Below are 19435 nucleotides of genomic sequence, written 5' to 3'. Positions count from 1 at the left end.
TGGCTAGGCAAGCTGTAAATGATTGCTGCAGATGTGCAGCACCATTTTGTCCCAGTGCGCAGTCAGGCTTGGCAACGTGTCCACAAGTTGCTCCTCTTGGCTGTCCTGGGAGGCTGCATGGAGGAGGCCTCCCCAAGCTTCCTTGGGAACTTTCATCTGGCCTCTAAAGAGAGTGTCCTGGTGCGTGGGGCTCTGTGACCCTGGGGCCTTCCGAAGTGCTGAGGAGGCTTTGAAAGAGGGGTAGAGGAGATTGTAAAAACTATGAATTTAAGAATGAGAAATCAGCCCATGAGGAATGAGTTCATTTAAGTTTAGGACACTGGCGGGATGGTGATTTCAAAGGGGGACTGAGAGCTGCCCCTGAAGAACTGAGTTGGAAGCTCCTGCAGACCCTGGCCATGGCTGGCTGGCCACAGAGCTGGGCGTAAAATACCAGGTGTCACTCAGAGAAAGGAGAAAGCATTCACTGTGCTTTAGGGCATGGCCCATTGACCAAATGAGTTATCTTTGATAAATGCCATTTCATTTCCCCTAAAATGCATTTTCATTTGATATCAAGGGTAACAGAACTTTATATGCAGCTTTAAAATGAATCGTAAATTTTTTTACAAAATTTGTTACAAAATTACTCCCAGCTGATACTGAAGAAAACATGATTGAAATGTGTTCCACAATGGTCTACTAGTCCACAAATGACATTAATACTACTTTGTCCGTTCCTCTGGTTACACAGTATCAATTGCACTCTTTTACATTTATCAAGACCCTTTGATATCATTGATTAAATACTAGTAGTACCTGGGCTATTTGAAGTAGCACACAGAACAGAGTCATCACAGTGCACTGAATAGCTGCCTATTTTTATTTGGTAGTCATGCTCCACATAGGAACATAACTTGACGATAATGACTAAATGGCAATATTCCACAAACAGCTTGGGTTACACTCCCTAAAAAGAAAAGAAGCCTTTGTACTTTCTGAAATGAGTACACAAATGATTATTTTATGGTTCAGTAAAAAAATGCCATAAACTCTGATTGCGGTTTATGTGAGAAAAAGTTTATCAGTTCCTCATGCTAGATGGACAGATTTAAGTCACCATGAAACAGAACAGAGACATAATTTGTGTATAATTCCTGAAAATAAGTCTCAAAAAGTTTTGTGGGCACTTTCTTTTTTTCCTGTTCTTACCTTTTTTTAAGAAATACTAAGTAGCTAATGCAGACACAGTGAATGTAATATTGTATTCTTATATCTATCACATGGCATCTTCTGTATGACAAAACTTTGCTGTTTGTTACACAATGGTATATTAGCTTCTCTTTCTGTTGAGAAAACAACTCAAGACTGGATTGAAAAGGGTACACTTTTCTCTGTGGACATTAATGCCTCAAATAAAAACTAAGAAATGAACATAGATTTCTCAGACATGCTATGAGAAATACTGAACAGGAACAATAAAAATGAGTACAGTTAGCACTGAATTGTGATAGGGATGGGTGCATGTAAAAATTTTAATGTCAAATAGTATGGATAGCTTTTAGAAAAGTCGCAAGGAAGTAAAGAATGGAAGAGTTGCCCATTTTGGTTCAGCTTGAGATCAGGAAGTTGTTTGCTTTCATTGATGCTGCATAAATGGATCCAAAGCCTCTCCTTACTGTAGGAGAGGCTTTATTTCATGGCTTGTTTTTAATTATTGTTTCTCTTATCTTTTTAGACATACTTGGCTGTCTTGCTTATGTGTCATTTAATTAACTGTAGGTACATTCATTTATAAACTGATCATTGATAAAGAGCTTATCTCAGCATCAGTGCTTTGATACTGTGCAAAATTTTGGAATATACAGTTATTTTCTGAATATGGCAATTATGGACAGCTGTTTTGTAGGTTGCCTGAAAATGTCTTTTTCTGTTACCCTGTTCTTCTGGAGTTTATGTAACAGGAGGTAAGACTCTCAGTGGACAAAAATGTCAGGTTATACTACCTGCAAGTCTGTGTTACTACATTTGTTTCCTAAATGGTTGCACTATGATTTGACTGCAGCCTTTTAGAATATGTGGAATCCATAACTAATGAACAATGCCTGGTCTACCTCGCTGCCTCAGATACTATATAGCCTTCACTATCAGCAGAAGTGAAGGAAAGCAGACCATGGAAGCCTTCACTAGACAGGATGTTTTATAAATACCTAAGTGTGATTCAAAAGTCTGCTATAAATAGTCCAACAGCTCTTATACTAAGCTGTCAGCTAAAGGGCATCTGAAGGACATAATGGAAAGGAAATTTTGCTGAAAATACTGTATATAAGCCTCTCAACCTTACATTATATTAAATCAGCTTTAAACATCTATAGACTATGTTATATCCCCAGCAATCTAAGACAATTCCAGGTTCTTCAATACAATGCTCTAGGGGGCACAGGAGTACTGCAAATACAGTGTACCTCCCCTTTCATACCCAAGGGTATATATCCAATAGTCATGTTATGGCTAAGAAAGTAAGAGCTGAGAAGATAGGGTATCATTAAATTAGGTCATCCTTAGGTATGACCCTTGAAATCAGTCCTTTCTTTATATCAGCGATTATATGTCATAGGTGGAGCCTATGGCAATGCCTAGAGTTAAGGTTGCTAGTTGCTTTTCATTGGAAAAAAATGCTTTTGAGTGATTTTAAGTATGTGAGAAAATAGTAATTTAAACTGAGATTTGATATTCTGTGTACCTGCCTGAAATTTGGAGTTTGTGAATTAAGCTAAAATATCTGATAATTCCATTCTCAGAAATAATGGAGGGAAAAAATTGTTGTGCTTTGTTAAACATTTCTTCCAAGTGTGGCATTGAAAAACAGTAACACTTCTAGGCTCTGAAGTACAGACCTGCCTTTTGACAGATCGGTTGCATCATGGCAGGCAGTGGGGGATTTTTTTGTTGACCTATTAAACATTCAGCCCGGTTGTAAGCTTCTGAATAATGTTTTCACTTGCTCAGTAGAGATTTGGGTGTTTGTTACTGTGGCTGTTGAATTCTCTGGGGATTAAGCCACTCTGCCAGTGGTCCATGCCCTCAGTGCTTCTCATTCCATGCTCCAGAGGGGCTCCTACCTGTCATCCCAGCCACCTTCCCACCACTTTTGGATGGCTCTTAGTTTTGTCTTAAGCACTTTGTCTGCATAGTGAAAAACTCATGCCTGGAATGGAGGTGAATATGAAGAAGGGGTTAGTGGAGTTAGGAGGGAATGCAGTGAAGGTGCTAAGGTGCAGAAGAGGTGGATAGGAGAGAAATAAAATTAGAATAGAATAGAATAGAATACAATATTATTTCAGTTGGAAGGGACCTACAACAATCATCCAGTCTAACTGTGAAGCGCAAATATATAAGAGTAAAGGAGAGAGGATCCAGGAGGTAGAGATGGGAGGTAGAAGGATGAAGTTTGATGATAAGGGTGGATTGTATAAGACTGGTGGGAATATCATGACCAAATCACTCAAGGCACCCTTTTCACTCATGTACATTACTAGTGGCTCCCCTCTCCTTTCCTTCTTTCCTCTTGATGTCCAGCTTAGAATCTATGCTCTATGTTGTGGAAATGCTGTGCACTCACAGCTCTAAGTTAATGGTAATTGTGCCTCAACTCACGTAATATTTTCTCTGAAGAAGCATAGAGAGATACTAGATTTTAGGGATAACATCTGGCATGAAAAATAGGGGATAGTCTTAATTTTTCTGTACCTTTGGTCCTCAGATTTAGAAAGGGGATCACAATGACTAATGGGGTGAATGAAAACCTCAAACCTACTCAAACAGAAAACAAATCCACAAAACCAACTCTCCTCCTCCCTTCCAAAGCCCACAGTATTCACAGAGAAGTGGGCAATTTAAAGTTCCTTCCTTATATCAACATATGTAAGAAATTTTAATTATTAAAATCATTACTATTATTGTAAAACCACAATGTTTTTTACTTCCAGTTCATTTTACTTCATTCTATTTCACAGAGAGAGGTCATAATTCTTGTTTTTGTATTTGCTTTGTTTCAGGACATGTTTGTAAGTGGAAACACCTTGTCGAAAGCCTGCAGCATAAATTGAGGACTAACTGGATGTTACTGTGAAGAGGCTGTGGTGGAAAGGGAGTTTTTTTAAAAGTAATATTAAGACCCTCATCATATTAAGATCCTTAGTATTATTTAATTATTATAGGTGATGTGTGGGTGAGCCAATAAATTTGTCTTTTATCCACTGTATTGTCTTCAAACATGGAATTGCATCAAAAACATCTCTTGATGTTCAGTCAAGGTGCTTGGGGAGACCAGGATGAGGAATTTCTTATGTCTTCAAAGGCATCAAATATGCAGCACGAGGCATTTCAGTTTTAAGTTTCTCAGTGCTTTCAGCAACTTTTTCTTGTTTAATAGATTCTCAGTTGTTTGATGACAAGATTGCATGCTGCTTGTGAGCTTATCCATGATGCTTCTCATTCAGTACTGTGACTTCCATTTTTACAAAAGCAGCAGGTGTTCATGAAATAGCTAATCCAAAGCAACTGATAGATGAATGTGTATGTATTTCTCACATTGTCAGTTATTGAAATGGAATTTGTTTCTTTTAGAAAGAATTTTTAGAAAGAATTTGTTTCTTCTAGAAACAAATGAAAAATTTTCTATTGTAATCCTTGAAGTACAGAGGTGGACTGACAAATGTAAGTTGGTCTACACTGTGAATGCTAAATGGTAGTGGCATTGCCTTTGCTAAGGGATAGGGTGAAATTGCACCATGCAATCAAAGCAGGTGATAAGGACCTCTTCTGTAGCAATAACAATATATTCATGATTGTTTAAAAAAAACCAACAAAACAAAGCAACAAAAGCTCTTCACTGTCTATTACCAACTAATTTGAATAGTTATATTCCACAGGGTGGATATGCTTATTTCAGAAACAGAGCTTGGAGAGTGTGTTCCTCTAATTCTAGACCTAGATGTAGTAGCACCACTAAGCACAAAACCAAATCTGTCATAAAGAGTGTTTTTTCCAATACTAGCTTGATAGTTCTGAAGTTGAAGATTTCTAAACAGACCTGAGCATTTAGAAGAGATTTGTTTTCTTGGTTTGTCCAGCCATCTTCATTGAGAATGACATGCTGAACAAGGACGGGGCATTGCTGCAATGTTGAATGTACAGAGGCTCTCAGTTTTTATTGTGTTTTCTGCATCTGGTAAGTTTGAGCTAATCATCAGTTCCTTTACCATTTAAAGATCTTCAACAAGTATGGTTTTTTCCACAATTGAGGCAAATGAGTACAAGTGAACAAGAGTATGACATCAGCACTTTTTTCAGAGCTCTTCATCATCTCTCAGACATGAAGTGGAGTGATAGTTGCACAAAAAGTTTTCAAGTCAGTGAATGTATGTTTTATGATGCATCAATTTCTCTTTTACAGAAAGTACCTAGCTTCCTGGGACTTCTGTATTTTACTTGTCTCTCCTATTGTAAGTTCAACTACTTTCAGCTTTGTCTTGTATAAATCACCTCTGAGTATGCTTTTCACTCAAAATGTACATCACAAAGAATGTTATTCTGCCAATTTTGCATTATACAAAAGTAATGAAAAATGTTTTTTCTGTTTCGTTAATTTTGGTATACATGTTGCCACCACTGATGTCACAGTGGTTCTTGGTTTGGTAAGTCAACCTCTTAGTGAGGCAGCACGTGTTGGCACTGAGTATCTGACCTTGCAGCTTGATGTAGTCCATTTGCATTGACTTTACAAGAGTGGAAACAATGGAGTCTAGTTACAGACCCAGAAAAGACCAAAACAGAAGCCTGTTTCCTTCCTCTCCCTGGAAAAAAATGAACAATTTTTTTTTAACTGTTTCTGTAAAAATATTAAAAAGTAATGCACCACTCCCTTGTAAACAATAGCACTTTAAGCTTGTGCTTGCACTGTAAAATGAGGCATGGATCACAAATGCCTAACCTGGTAGAACTGGCAGGCAGGGTCTGCACTGAGTCCAAAAAACAGCATGTTTGTAAGTCAGACTATGTTATCCAGCAACCTATCTGAGGTCTGCTGCATTGCATGCAAAGATTTCAGGATTCATGCTTCCAAACTTACTGTGAGATGAGTGAATTTGGATCCATGTGTGCCTTCTATGTATCTATGAAAGCACCCAGTGCAAAGATGAGAGAGATGCTATCGCTTCCATGCTCATTAGTTGTGAGGACATTTACTTATTATAGTCACAACACTTAATATTTTTGTATGCCAGAGCTCCTTGGGGCCAAGGTCTCTGCATATGTAACTACTGAATTTTTTAAACTTGTCTGAATCCGGGCCTTTCTCTGTTGCTAGTGTTCCAGTTTCATGTCTCAATGGTATGAGGACAATATCCTGCTTTTTTATCTTATTTCTGCTTTAAATTATTGCTTAAGACAGTTACTCACCCTCCTACTCTAATAGAATAGATGTGAATTAATAGAATAGAACTATAATACAATGATGGGCTGTTCCAGAATTCCATATAGGCTGTGTTGCAGTATAAAACCACGGCATTATATAAAGGCAGTATGGCGGTTCCTTGCTTTAAGAGAGAAAGAAGAGACTAGCCATAACTGGGAGGAAGGTCAAGCAGCTTGGAAGAATTCAGCATTAGTCCACTCCCCTCCCTTGCCTCTTCCCATTTCTGAAATTATAAAGGATACTTTGTAGTTCAGCTGAGATTGAATGCTATTTCAGTTTTCCTTTTCCCTTTAGTAATGAGCCAGCTGATCTTTGAAGATTTATCTTTGTCTCCAGCCTCCCAAGATAACTGTGGTACGGTAATAATCCAAAATAACAATGAAACACTACATTGGAAAAATAAAGTATGTTAGGACATCAAGGATTCTAAGAAAGCTGAGCTATCTAAACAGAGATGTTGGTACACATTAATTTTTGTTCTCTGTAACTAAAATGACCTACAGCTTTATAACGTAAACTATCATGAATTAATTAGTGGTACAATGCCAGACCTGTTAGGTTGACAAAACATTAAAATCCGTCCCTGAAAATTGAGTTATTGTTCATATGGTTGAATCATGTTGGTAGAGCAGACTACCCGCAATGCTTTGTATCACACCATAACTGCTCTGGCTGTTTACTATATTTGTGCTATCTTGACCAAGTGGCATCACTTCTTTGCAATACTGACAACAGACTGGCCAATTTGCATTTTCATATTCCTGCATTACAGAACTGTTACAGCAGGGCGGTATCTTATATTGTGCAGTTGCTTGAGTCCACACAGTCTGTTTGGGGACCACTGTGATAAATTGGTCTGCAACCATTACTAAAGAGATGGCTGAGAAGGGTCATTTCAGAGATGGTATCCACTGCAGAAATAAGAGCAAATTGCTGAAATGAGTTTACAGAAGAGCTGAGGACAGAAACTTGGTAGTGTGCTTACCATTTTCCCCTGCTGTCAGGAGTTGCTACAGGTTTCTCCTTCGCCTAGGGTACCTCTCAGCTTTCCAGGAAGTACTGTGCTAAGTAACAAGGAGATTGCCAACCCTGAAACTCAGTGGAAATAGGAAGAAGATAAAGGCAAGTATACTTCTCAAAGCCAATGTATCTTTTTTGTGCTAACCCCAGACACGAAGATGCCTGCATGGTTACTGAACTTGCAGGCTTCTTGGAGGAGACTTTAGCCAGTGTGTCCTATTATACTTTTGATTAAATTTTGCTACAAACAAGCATTGCTAATACTATGTCATATAGTGGAGTTTTACTTTGTTCTAGGTGTTCTGTGAATATAGTCACTTGGGATGTATATCAACTTCAGTGTTCTTAGGCTCTTAGTTGCCTAAAGCACAGGCCATCCCATTTCCCCTAGATGTGTTTTCAAAGAAACCCGGGAGGCTTTACATTCTAACTCCTCTGTTCTGCTGCAATGTGGGACATCCTTTGTAATCAAAGGATCTTTGAGTCCTGGGAACAGAATATGAATTGTGGGCAAGGTGGACTTGTACTCCAAGCAAGTCTTTCTTGTTACCCCTCCCTTTGTTCTTTGTAATGACTGTGTGTTGTATCCTTCCACAGCACTATTCTGCTGTTGTATGTTCATGTAATATAAACCCACTGTTACTGATCCTTGTAAAGGAGGCCCCAGGTCAAGTCTCCAACTTTTTTCTCTTTTGTTCAAATAAGTCTTTTTAAACTGCCTATGTGTGTTCAAGTGATGATAAGAGATTTGACAATTTCATTTTTGCTGTGTGTCTCCATTTGGTTAACACTTGTATGTCTCATCTGCTTCTGAACAGTGGCTCCTTGTTTTGTACCACAATTTGCACATCGTCTGTGGGAAATGAGAGTATTGAAGGCAAAAAATATAGCTGCACTTTGGCCTGAAGATTGACTTGGCAGCTTTTTCATTCATCCTTGCTTATGCAACAGTACTTCCCATGTCCATTAGAAGAGTAGAAAAGCAACTAAAGTACAGTTAATGGCTTTTTCTAATAGCACATAGACTTTTTGGGGAAACAGTCCATCTTCCATACACACATTGACCTTCGTGCTTGTGCAGTAAGCTGGTACAAAGCCTGTGCAACATTTAATTCCTGTTTGAGCTAAGGGATTTGTGTCAATTTGAACGATTCTCACTGTAGTGAGTCGCTACTAATGCGTGTAGAACATCATGATCTTCCCCTTAAACTTACCTTGAACATACTATATCCATATGTTCTGTTGTAAGTAGGCAAGCTTTTGGGTTTCAGACAAGAGGAATGGTAAAATTAGCATGCTGTGTTTGAAGTCAGACTAGATGATCTAATGACTCTGCCTGGCTTTAAATTTTATCAGCCTCTTGAAATAATTTTTATTGAAGTCAATGGGACTACTCATATGCTTAAATTTAAGCACCTGTATAAACATTTGCATGAGTCAGGATGTTATTGAGCACATACTTATAAACTGGGTTTTTTAGACATTATCAAAGAAATTATTTTTTAGCACTGACATTTCTGTTGTAAGTGTTGAGCAGCTGCTTCTCTTTGTAGAACTATTTTGATGCTGTCCAATATTGAACTTTGATTTCTTAATGTCTTAGAGCTGGGTTTCTTTTTATGTTCCCTTTTCCCTAGTTCTGCTTTTTGAGTGAGACTACTGTAGACTGTACATATGTTCACAAAAAATCTTGCTTTGACTGCCCCAAACAGACACACTGGTACTTCTAAGTCTCTGCTCTTTTTTTTTCTGGTAATGTTAGTGGGTTTCACTGTTAACTTGGAGCACAAAGCTCCTTTGTAAGAGCATCTGGTATAGTGGAATAGGGGCTTAGGGAGAAATTAAGATACTTACACTGGAGCAACTGCATGAGGAATAATAAATCCTACTAAACCTGAGCTAGCTTTTCATGAAAACATGGCACGGTTTGTCTGCCACCTAAAGTGCATTATTTTTTAAGTCATGTGATTTTTCTTTAAGTCAGTCAACTTTCCTGGAACCAGAAACCCACGTTGCCCACACAGTACTAACAGTTGACTGAAGTATTTATTTGACAACCCCAGACTTCTTTATATCTCCTGGCAAAATAATGGTAGGGTAGAAGGCATGTGAACCTCCACTTCCTTCTGGTATATCAAATTCTCCTCTTTAATTTTTAGATTGGAGTCTTAATAATTGCAATACTGTTAGTACTTGTGCACACTCAAAAGTGTTTATATACAAAGAACCTCCTGCAGAGCAGTTAGACCCTAGCAGGTAGTAAGATTTTATAAGGTGCAGGGGTGTAAATTTCATTCTAAGGCCTTCTGGAACAATTATATCTTCAGGACAAAACTCTCAGTTTGCAAACTTTGAACTCATGAACTTGTGAACTCTTGCAGTTTTGAAACAAATCTTTTTATGTGTGTGGCTTTCCCCCCCCTAAACTGCTACTTCTGCGATTATGTGACTATGTAAGGCAGTTTCTGTTTTTTAAACTAGGGTTACTAAGTCTCGCAGTTACAGAGACAAACTTGAAAACACTGGCCTTAAGTTCTCAAAGGTAGAAAACCTAACAGTAATTTCGAAGCTGGATTTTTTCTAATACAAGCTGTCTTATCTGGAAGCAGCGTAGTATGTTTTGAGCAGCACTAGCCATGCTGCTGACACATTGTCCCCAATTCTGAGTTGCTTTGAGCCTGTCCTAGATGCTAAAATGGGAGAAAAGATTGAAGAAAGAGTAGGGTAGCTTTAAGCTACTGCCATGTAGCATGCTGTACATACATACAGCATACTATAAGAAAGAGAAACTGGTTGAATAGCCAGTGGAGTAGGTTTTCCTTATCTTCAGAACAAAAAACTCTGTTCTCAGTGGCGTGAGCAACTCTCTTGGCTTCAGTGGATTTGCATGTGTGTCTCTCATCAGAATTTGTTCTGTTAATTCTTCATTAAGGATATGAATTTATTAAGAGTATTAATTAGGCAATTTCTAAGTGCCATCTATAATATCTTTTCCACAGATAAATGCAAAAGTGCATCAGTACATTATTTTATTACGTCTTCCTGTATAATTACATTGTAACTGGCTGATTTGCAAATGAACTTTTCCTTATAGCTAAGCAATGGTCTGTTTTGCTACATTCATGCAGTGATGATACTTTAAAACAATGTTGCGGTGAGTGTTGCAGACCTAAATAAATCTGAATGATCCAGTGTTTGCTGTTCAGTTCTATTGCAATAGGTGTGCAGCTGACATCTCATGGAAATGATTGCATTTGTTTAACAGCAGAAATTGCAATGCTTCTTTGCTTGGGTGAGTACTTATGTGCAGATTTGCCTTCCCTCTATCCTCTGAGTTTTACAAAAGCATACCTAGTATAATGGTGGTTACACAGTTTAATCCTATATTTTTAAATTAAAACCCTCTTTTTTTTGTTTCTGCTCAGTCTTTGTGCAGGGGAATCAGTTACTGAAATTAAAAACAAGAAATGTTACCTAAATGAGAACATGCTATGCTAGTTACTCAAACTGCAGTCTAAAGAGCTTTCTCTTGCAAACATGTGTACAGGCTTCTGTTTTTACTTCTATTATGGATGTTTTGTTCTTCACAAGACGAGGCTTATAACCTCTTGGAAATGAGAACTGCTGTAAATAATTGAGTACTTTGAAATCAGACAAAGAAAAGCCTGATCCTTTATATGAGCACTGACTAACATCTGCTTCATTGGAATTGCTGCTTGTCACCTCCCTGAATCACATTTTCAGCTGACTGCTGCTGTTTACAATTGTCCTATCGCAGCTTTTCACCTACGTGGATGACATCCTGCCTTGCTATCTTCACAATAACAGACTCTAAACATAATAGCATCCTACGGGGATACAGTAGAATAACAACACATCACACTTCCTTTTTACTCACCAGCAATTTTTTACAATAAACCACTAATCCTAAGCAACATCTGAATAACAAATGAATAATCTGAATGGCATATGCATAGAGGTAATGTGTTAACACAAGTGAGACTAATGCAAAGGTTATTCTCATAGATTGTTCAAAGAAGATGAGAATCACATGATTAAATCCTGAATCTAGTGTTCCACACTAGCTTCTATCCTCCTGCCTTCAAATCACAACAGCATTTCCTTTGTTAGAAGAGCAAAGGGCATGTTGGAAATCAATCAAACACAATCTTAAAATAACTTTTCATTTTTCCCTCTTAAAAGTCTGTCTTGTTGATGCTAATTCAATGAATTAATGTGGTCTGTACACTGCTGTCTTAAAATGGAGCTTTTTACACATGCAGTCATGATGGTATAACTCTGTGTATAGTATCTGAAAAGAAGCAGATAAAAAATTTCTACTCACATTCTACCGTCAGTTTAAATTAGACTTCAGAGTGGCAACCACATGGTATTGCAATGCAAAACCACAATGAATAACATATATCAATATCTACATATAGTATATTTTTATGTACCTACACGCACACACAAACAAATTACCTGCTATAATAAATTCTAAAACTATAGAAACTTTCAGGTGCTTTAATTTTGGCAAAGTTCCTACCTTCAAATGTACCTCATGACTATAAGACTAAATTCTCACAAAGCTTTATTTATAAATTATATACATTTTGATATGTTTATGTATTCTAAATTAAAACATCTTGTATAAATATATATTTCATATACTTCTCCCTCCTTCTCTCTGTAAATCTATATATTTAACCTAATGCGGAGTTGACTTCATTAATTTTATTATGGACATATAGTCACCATCAACATTTCTCTAGTACTTAATCGCAGATTATAAAATGAACATGACACAGGTGAGGAAAACAGCAAAGTTATCTTATGGACATATGGCAAAGGCTTCCTTCGCTTAAGGAAAGTTCTGAAGAATCTGTAACTGAATTCAGATTTCTTTATCTAAAAATCAGACATCCTGCCAAACCTTTATCTAAAAAATCCAATACAGTTCCTTCTCCAAAGCTCATTCTGTTTTCATTTACCAGTCTGGCCACATCTGAAAAGACGTGGAGAATGCAGCAAGCAGAAATGCCAGAAAGAGACACTTACCTTAATTTGGTAGGTATCTAACTTTCAGCACTCTCCTTTTTTTAAGACTTCTTCTCATGGTGTTGAGATGCTGACATTATTTGCTGCCCAGCAGCGTCCTGTACATGACTCTCACCCTCAGCAGCCCTGGCAGGGCCCTGGAGAGAGCAGCAGGATTGTGCTCTGTTCACTCACAGCAGCTTCACTGAGGCTCGAGCTCTTTTGAGCTCAATTAGTTCTAGATTGTTTGGCTAAATGGCAGCCACACTTCCTTCTATTCTTTCCCAACTTAGTTTTCCTGCATCCAGTGGTGCTTTTTCCTTTCTTTGGACTATAAATAGGCCTGCCACAACACGGTCTATAGCAGTAAGGAAGGCAGGAAATGCATTTAAACAAAGGAAAGATCTTAGGGTTTTTTGCCCTCCCCCACCATTATAAGTAAAAGAATTTGGTAAAGACTGCTCTGCAGACCCAGTTCTCTTTCATGAGGAAAATAGTTCTTCAAAAACATGCTAGGATGTCATCTTTTGTACTCTACAAAAAAATGAGGAGACACAGTAGCACTAGGCCTTTCGACCTTAGTCTCTTGAGTAATTACCACTTCCCTTAAGTATTTAATTTTGATTAAATCTTTGATATTGTTTGAGACTGGAGAGTTGGAACAAAAGTTTTCTTTGGCTTAGAAAAGAGGACAAAGATGACTAACATATTTTAGGATGGCAAAATATATGTTATAGGAAGCAGATCTTGTCTGCTCAAGAATGACGTTTAAAGTCTGTGAATCATCATTTCATCTGAGTACTTTCTTCCTCAGTGAAACTTACCTTGCAGCCTCAAGCCAGAGCTGCGATGGAAGCATTTAAGCAAACTGAGTGCACTTACATGCAGGGAAACAGTATTGTCATGCATGCATTCAGTGAGGGTGGCTGTGCAGCTATAGCTCTTGAATAGCAACTATGTTAAAATCCTCAAATATGCTTTATGAATTAATTTGAGATAAAGAATTATTTTGATAGGCTTTGGGTCAGTTTTTTTGATCAAAAGCTTTCCAATTTTAATTATTTTCAGCTTAGTAGTTTTAAAGATACATACCAAACTTTCAAGGTCCTGTCAAGCTTAAAAAAAATAAAAATATTAACCATTTTCACATTATACTCAATTAAGATGATAACATAGTACTGTACTTACCTGGCTCTTTATGTCTTCTCCCTAGTCCCACTTTTTCTGCTGTTTGAGGTACATGCCTTTCCTTCAGTTTATACAAATTAGGTAAATTGCTGTAAAAAAGCTTTCTGCTGGTCTTTAAATTGGTAGTTTCATGTTAGAATAGCTGTGTTCTTATTGAAGATAGTTAAGACTGTAATGCATGGTTTGGGATTGGTGATTATTTTAGTGGGAAGGCAGAGACTTAGAAGATAGATGTTGCTATATGGACAAGTAATTTTTCTTGTGTTTAAGATTTGTATGTGAAATACACTCATACAAGTCCTGCTGAAAGTGGTGAGAGTTAAGGACCTGTGGCATCTGAGGAATTTGGAAAACGTTAAAACTTTTGTTTCAGTCATATTATGTAGGCAATTATCATGACTGTTAGCTAGTATGGTGTTTTATGTATGAATTTGCAAATCTGTATTACCTTTAAGTAGATTAGATGATGACAGAGCAGTTTATATAAAAATCAAGAGCATCTTCAGGAAAGTGCCTGCTTTGTTGAGAACTTTGCAAAGATCCTGTTTCTCATGACAAGAATGTGATTGTTTATGAAAAAAGAAGAGACATACAAATGGTGGGTGAATAAGCATTTTTGTTGATTTCTTGAAAACTAACAATAACTCAAGCCCAAGATTTTCCTTGAAGTACTTTTTTATAAAACTAAACCAAAAAGTGGAATACTCCAAGGAAATTTCCTCTCAAAATCAGTAATTTAACTTATAGAAGGACCTAAAAGTTACAATGTTTATGATATTTTTTCTTGTGCTAATATTGGTAATTAGCAGACAGGTTTAAAGTCTTAGGAAGATGTTGATCTTTGCAGATAACGTACTACAAATCTGACAAAGAGGAATATAATTTTTTGTAGTGAACAGTGGATCAAATACTGACTTCAGCTGAAGTACAGAACCAGTTTTAGCTGAGAAGATTCTGTCGTGGAGATGGCTGAAGGGATGCTGTGGTCTTTCTGGCTCTTTCAGACCTTAGACCAAGGCTGAAGGACTGGTAATGTGTGAAAGTTGATTGAATTCATTATTATGGAACAGCTGTGGAATAGGCCTAACTAACCCTATTTCTGCAAAGTCGATCTCCACAATATAACAGCACTGAAGTGCAAAGCTGCTTAGCAGTATTTCACTTGTGCATACCTTTATTCAAATGTGGTTTGGTTTAAACCTTAAATCTGTTCATTGAGTTGCTAGTGGTTACAGGCTTGAATTTGCATCACACAATCTTTGTGCACTGTGGTGCAGTTAGCACCAAGCACCGCCAGAGCTCTGGAGAGGCTTAGTCTTGAATAGCTGCTTGCCTTGTGTCAGCACGGTGCCAGTAGAGCTCAACTGCAGAAGCCTGCTTGCACTGATTTTGCTGGTAGCCTTTCTTTCAAACACATGCATCTTTTCTCAGTGTCATTCAAAACACCCTCAAACATTAAAAATAGAATGCAAGGTTAAAGCAGGATTTCTCTCTTCTTTCATTCCGACTTTGCACACTGGAAGAAATTCTCACCAAGTGTGCAAGCTTTTTCACTCCCACTTTAGTCTTGCAATCTTGAGGAGACTCTGTCTTGAGAGGGGTCTTCAGAGTTTCCACTTCAGACCTTCCTTTGGTGATCAATCAGGTAGCTGGTGGAGCCACAAAAGAGCTAGGAGCACGGTGAGAAAGAGTTGCTGAGGGCCAATGCTTGTAAGGCGCAATTAAATTTTTCTGTGTCAAAGTCCCATTTTTACTCTTCCTTATGCATTAGCCTCTGGGACAAACAATGGCTGCATGAGCAGATGCAGGGTAACACTGTGGTGCCAAGAACTCGTGGGGATGTTTTTGGTCCCCTGGAGTTCAAAACATCTTGTCTTCACAGTTCATTTACACTCTGTGCCCTGAAAGTACATGGATGTGTGCATGTGTTAAGGATGTAAGCAAACTCTTTCTTTTCAGTGAGTTCCTGTGTGCAGTCAGTTTGTTCATGTAAAGAGAATTGTGAGTTCTTTACCAGAGAAGACTTAGACTGAGCTATCCCATGGCAGCATGACAAAAATGCTGCTTTTTGCTGGATGCCTCAAAGGGTCTTTGCACAAATAATTTTGATTTCTGCCAATGAGCCACAAAACATGAATCTAGATGCTTTGATATGGTCCCCCCCTAGTGCTGATTACTGAATTAGTTCTAGCTCTCCATCTGGCTTTTCACAATTAGAATGATAAAAATGCCATTCAAATTCCCATGAAATCTGAATATGGAAGCTTTTCAGAACAGCTTCCAAAATAAAAAGTTGAACTACCTGAGCCGCCTTCTCTGCTTTTATGCTGCCCCTCCCTTGTGCTGCTGAGCAGCATTGTGTTACACCACTCTTTCCACTGACATCAGTGGGGATGGGTTTGACATAAAGTCAGCATGAGCAGGACAGCACACTCCCGTTTGTCCTGCCTGTAGTTCATTAAATAGCTTGAATTCTTTGTAGTGTCATTCCTGCCCCTCTTCTTTCCAGAGTAGTCTCCTTCTTGCCTTCACATTTCATTGCCTCATGGAATATGTTGCAAGAAATTACATAACTTTCCCTGGTAAAGATATACTGAGGAAGAAACAATAAACCAGTTTTTATCTGGTATAGCTCTTGTTTAGTCTACCTGACTTAACACCATGGAAATCACTTGTCTCAGTAGTATTGAGTAAATTATAAGGACACAGACTTTCCTTTTGATTTCCGATCCTGTTAAACACAAATGGTCTTTCTGGACTGCAGTGCAGGCTGTGGGCCAGATCCCTAGCTTCTACAAATTGGTATTGCTTCATCAGCTTCAGTGGAGCGACACTGATTTGAGCTGTCTGGGGAATCTGGCCAATTGGTTTTAAAGGATCTGTGCCAGTTTATCACAGCTGAGGAGCTGTGAGTTTAAGGGCCTTTCTAATTGTAGCTTATGTTCGCTGCACAGATAATGTATTGTTTTCCCCCCCCGCCACTCAAGCAAATCATCAAAACGTAGAAATATCCCAACAGATCTGCTGCTTACAGCTATGGGGCAAGCTGAAGAACGGTTCATTGTGATCTTAAAAAAAAGTCAGGGAAAACCGCAGGTCAGACTCAGGCTGTGAGTCAACATACACGTAGAAGATAATATGCTGGTTGTCTGCCCTGTGTGTTTGTGGCCTCATGAGGTTAGCACAGTTGTGGTCTGTAATCCCTCATGCCATATACTATCTGTGTGTGTTTTAGGTTGGTTGTGTGGTAGTGAAGGGAGAACATTAACAGAAGTCTAACTTGTTTTTCACCGTCTTGCTTACCAAAACACAGTGTATATTTTTTTCTCTGTACCTTAAACAAAGAACATGCATTAACCGTGATGGCAGCATAATTGTGAAGATTAAAGTTAAAGCTTCATTTACAAAATGTTAAAGTTCTTAAAGTCCAAACCTTCTCGTACATCCCCATCTCTTCCCTGTGACTGATTTCTGTACAACGAACTAGGAGTGTGAAGCTTTTAGGAAGGTGGTGACAGCAGGAAGCATTATATCCATGGTATTGATGAGGAAATAGAGTAACTTGCGAAAGGTCTCACAGGAAGTAATACTTTTATCTGGGAAGTTTATTCTGTTGGTTGTTTCAGCTTTTCATCTCCCCCCTCCCCCCCTTGTATTTTAGTTGTCTCCTATTTCCTTTTCAGGCACATCTTTGTATTCTACAAAGGTTGCAAAGGTTCTTTGCATTCTACTTCTGTCCTGCTTAGGGTGTGTGTAATTTAGTCTAGCAGAGTTGATCTTTGCTTCCAGCCAGCTCACAACTTGATCTTATGTTCCCACTTGTAAAATTTTCATGCAAGCACCCTTGTGTTTTCTCCCCGACTTGTGAGAAGCTGCTATAAACAACTGCAACATTACCTCACTGTTCTGCAAAACTCTCCTTTGTCCCACAGTCCTCCAAAAATGTCAACACTGTTGCTGCTGGGTGGCAGGTGGTGTTTTGTTCCAGGAAGGTAAAAGGGGCTACTTAAAATTTCAACAGGTTCTTGAACTGTCAGAAATTATCTCTAGCAAGTTCTTCTGGTGCTGCCCATCTTTGTGGGTGGCTTCTCTGCTCTCCTGGCTGCTCAGAATGCTATGTCAGAAGTCCCCATTCCTGACTGCATCCCATGTTCATTCATACAAGGTGGGCAGCTGGTCTCACTATTACTAGCATTATCTCATTATTTCCTTGTATACTTTTCCCACCTGTATCCATCTTATTTTCTCATTTTCTACCTCTGTTGAGAGAAAGCCTTTTTTACAGCAGTTGGTACAACAAGGTGCCCATTTTTGACTCCCATGCACTATGACTCAAAGGTATTAGTAATGGATAGAAGACCTCAGGCATTATAGTCCTGCACTTCAGCTTTTAGATGTTTGATCTCAAAAGCCCACTTTTCTACTCTTGTATTTATTTTAATGTGTGTCTTTTAGAATTGAAGTTTCCAAGAAAAAAAGTGAGAAAACATATAGCAGTGACAAATTGTTTCCTCCTTTGTGTATAAATGTGCTAACAAAAGAGCAATAATTTGTCTTACAGATAATGCATCTCTAGCAAAAAGATTTCCCTACAGGAACTTGTTAACTTTTTTGTGGTTGCTAGAAGCTGGGTGCACACCATTTTACTTATCCTTCATAGCCACGTGTAGATTAGCAAAGAAAATATTTAAAAATGGCTAAAATCCATCTGCTTTTTGTTAGTTCTCATTTACACTGGTTTCCCCTTGCTTTAATTCATTCACCAAGATGAGTTGCTTTGTCCATATGTGAGTGTGAGTATATTCTCCTGTAGTTTCCTTTGCCACTATTCCAAGGGGCTTCCATTTGCTGACCAAACATTTCTGGATTTCAAGATGTTGCTTTCCTGTATCTGCCAGAACAGAGGAGGCAGGTGAAGTTGTACTAAATGCTGTTGTGTCAGCTTAGGGAAGACGCTGTAGTCCAAGCCCCTTTGCTGCAACTTTAGGTAGGGCAGTCTGTACTAAACATTTTTTTGGGGTATAGATACACAGTTCTCTGTTGGAGTCTGGGTCATACTGACAAACATGTGCTCCTCTGCTGGAGATGTGAATTGAATACCATAAATCATACCGGAATACAGACCTCTTTTCTGGCACATGCGCTGGGAGGGGAGGTGACTGATTTGCCCTGTCGCAAGGTGGCATCTCTTCAGTGCCAAATCTCTGTTGCCTGCACCTGTCTTGAGAACAGCTGACTGCTGCAATCTCCTCTTCTAAAAGGAAAAGGAAGAGTTGCTCCTTCACAGTTCCTGTCAGGTGCTGTGATAGCACGTCACCACCTGGCTGACAGTAATCGGGCCTTTGAGAGGCCGCAGGGGACAGGAATAGCAACATGCACAGTGAGACCCCCTAACCATGAGGTTTCTCCAGTGACTACAAAGGGACAAGGATCACACAGTGGATATCTGTTTTGTTGTGTTGGGAAGATGAGTGTCTGGTTTTGGTGGTTTTGGTTTTTTGGGTTTTTTTTTTCCCCTGCATTCCTAGGAATTGTTCCAGTGCAGTTAATGCTTTCCCTATCTCCTTGACCTGCATGTATGAGCTAGCTCTACATAAGCTAGACCAGCTGCTCACAGCCTGGGGTAGGAATTTTGTTGTGCCGGGAGATTAAATAGTTTATTTCTCATGCATCAGGAAGAGTGCTCAGAGTGTTAGTCAGCTGGGTTTTTTAGGTGACAGCTTTTACCTTATG

At 38.6% G+C, this 19435-nt stretch overlaps 1 protein-coding gene across 4 annotated transcripts in view; it reads right to left on the bottom strand.

Moving 5' to 3' along the window:
- RASGRP3 (RAS guanyl releasing protein 3) overlaps positions 1 to 12738 on the bottom strand; it is a 65341-nt gene extending 52603 nt beyond the window's left edge. For 3 of the 4 annotated variants that reach the window (XM_075043133.1, XM_075043139.1, XM_075043140.1), the window contains exon 1: positions 12536 to 12738. The gene's annotated coding sequence lies outside the window, so the exon portion shown is untranslated. The remainder of the gene's footprint in view (positions 1 to 12535) is intronic. The other variant, XM_075043135.1, reaches the window with a different exon arrangement.
- Positions 12739 to 19435: the final 6697 nt, after the last annotated feature.

Source organism: Buteo buteo, chromosome 12 (assembly GCF_964188355.1).
Source record: "Buteo buteo chromosome 12, bButBut1.hap1.1, whole genome shotgun sequence".
Taxonomy (NCBI): Eukaryota; Metazoa; Chordata; class Aves; order Accipitriformes; family Accipitridae; genus Buteo; species Buteo buteo.
Note: the sequence above shows the minus strand (reverse complement) of the source record. Positions and strands in the feature narration are given on the sequence as shown.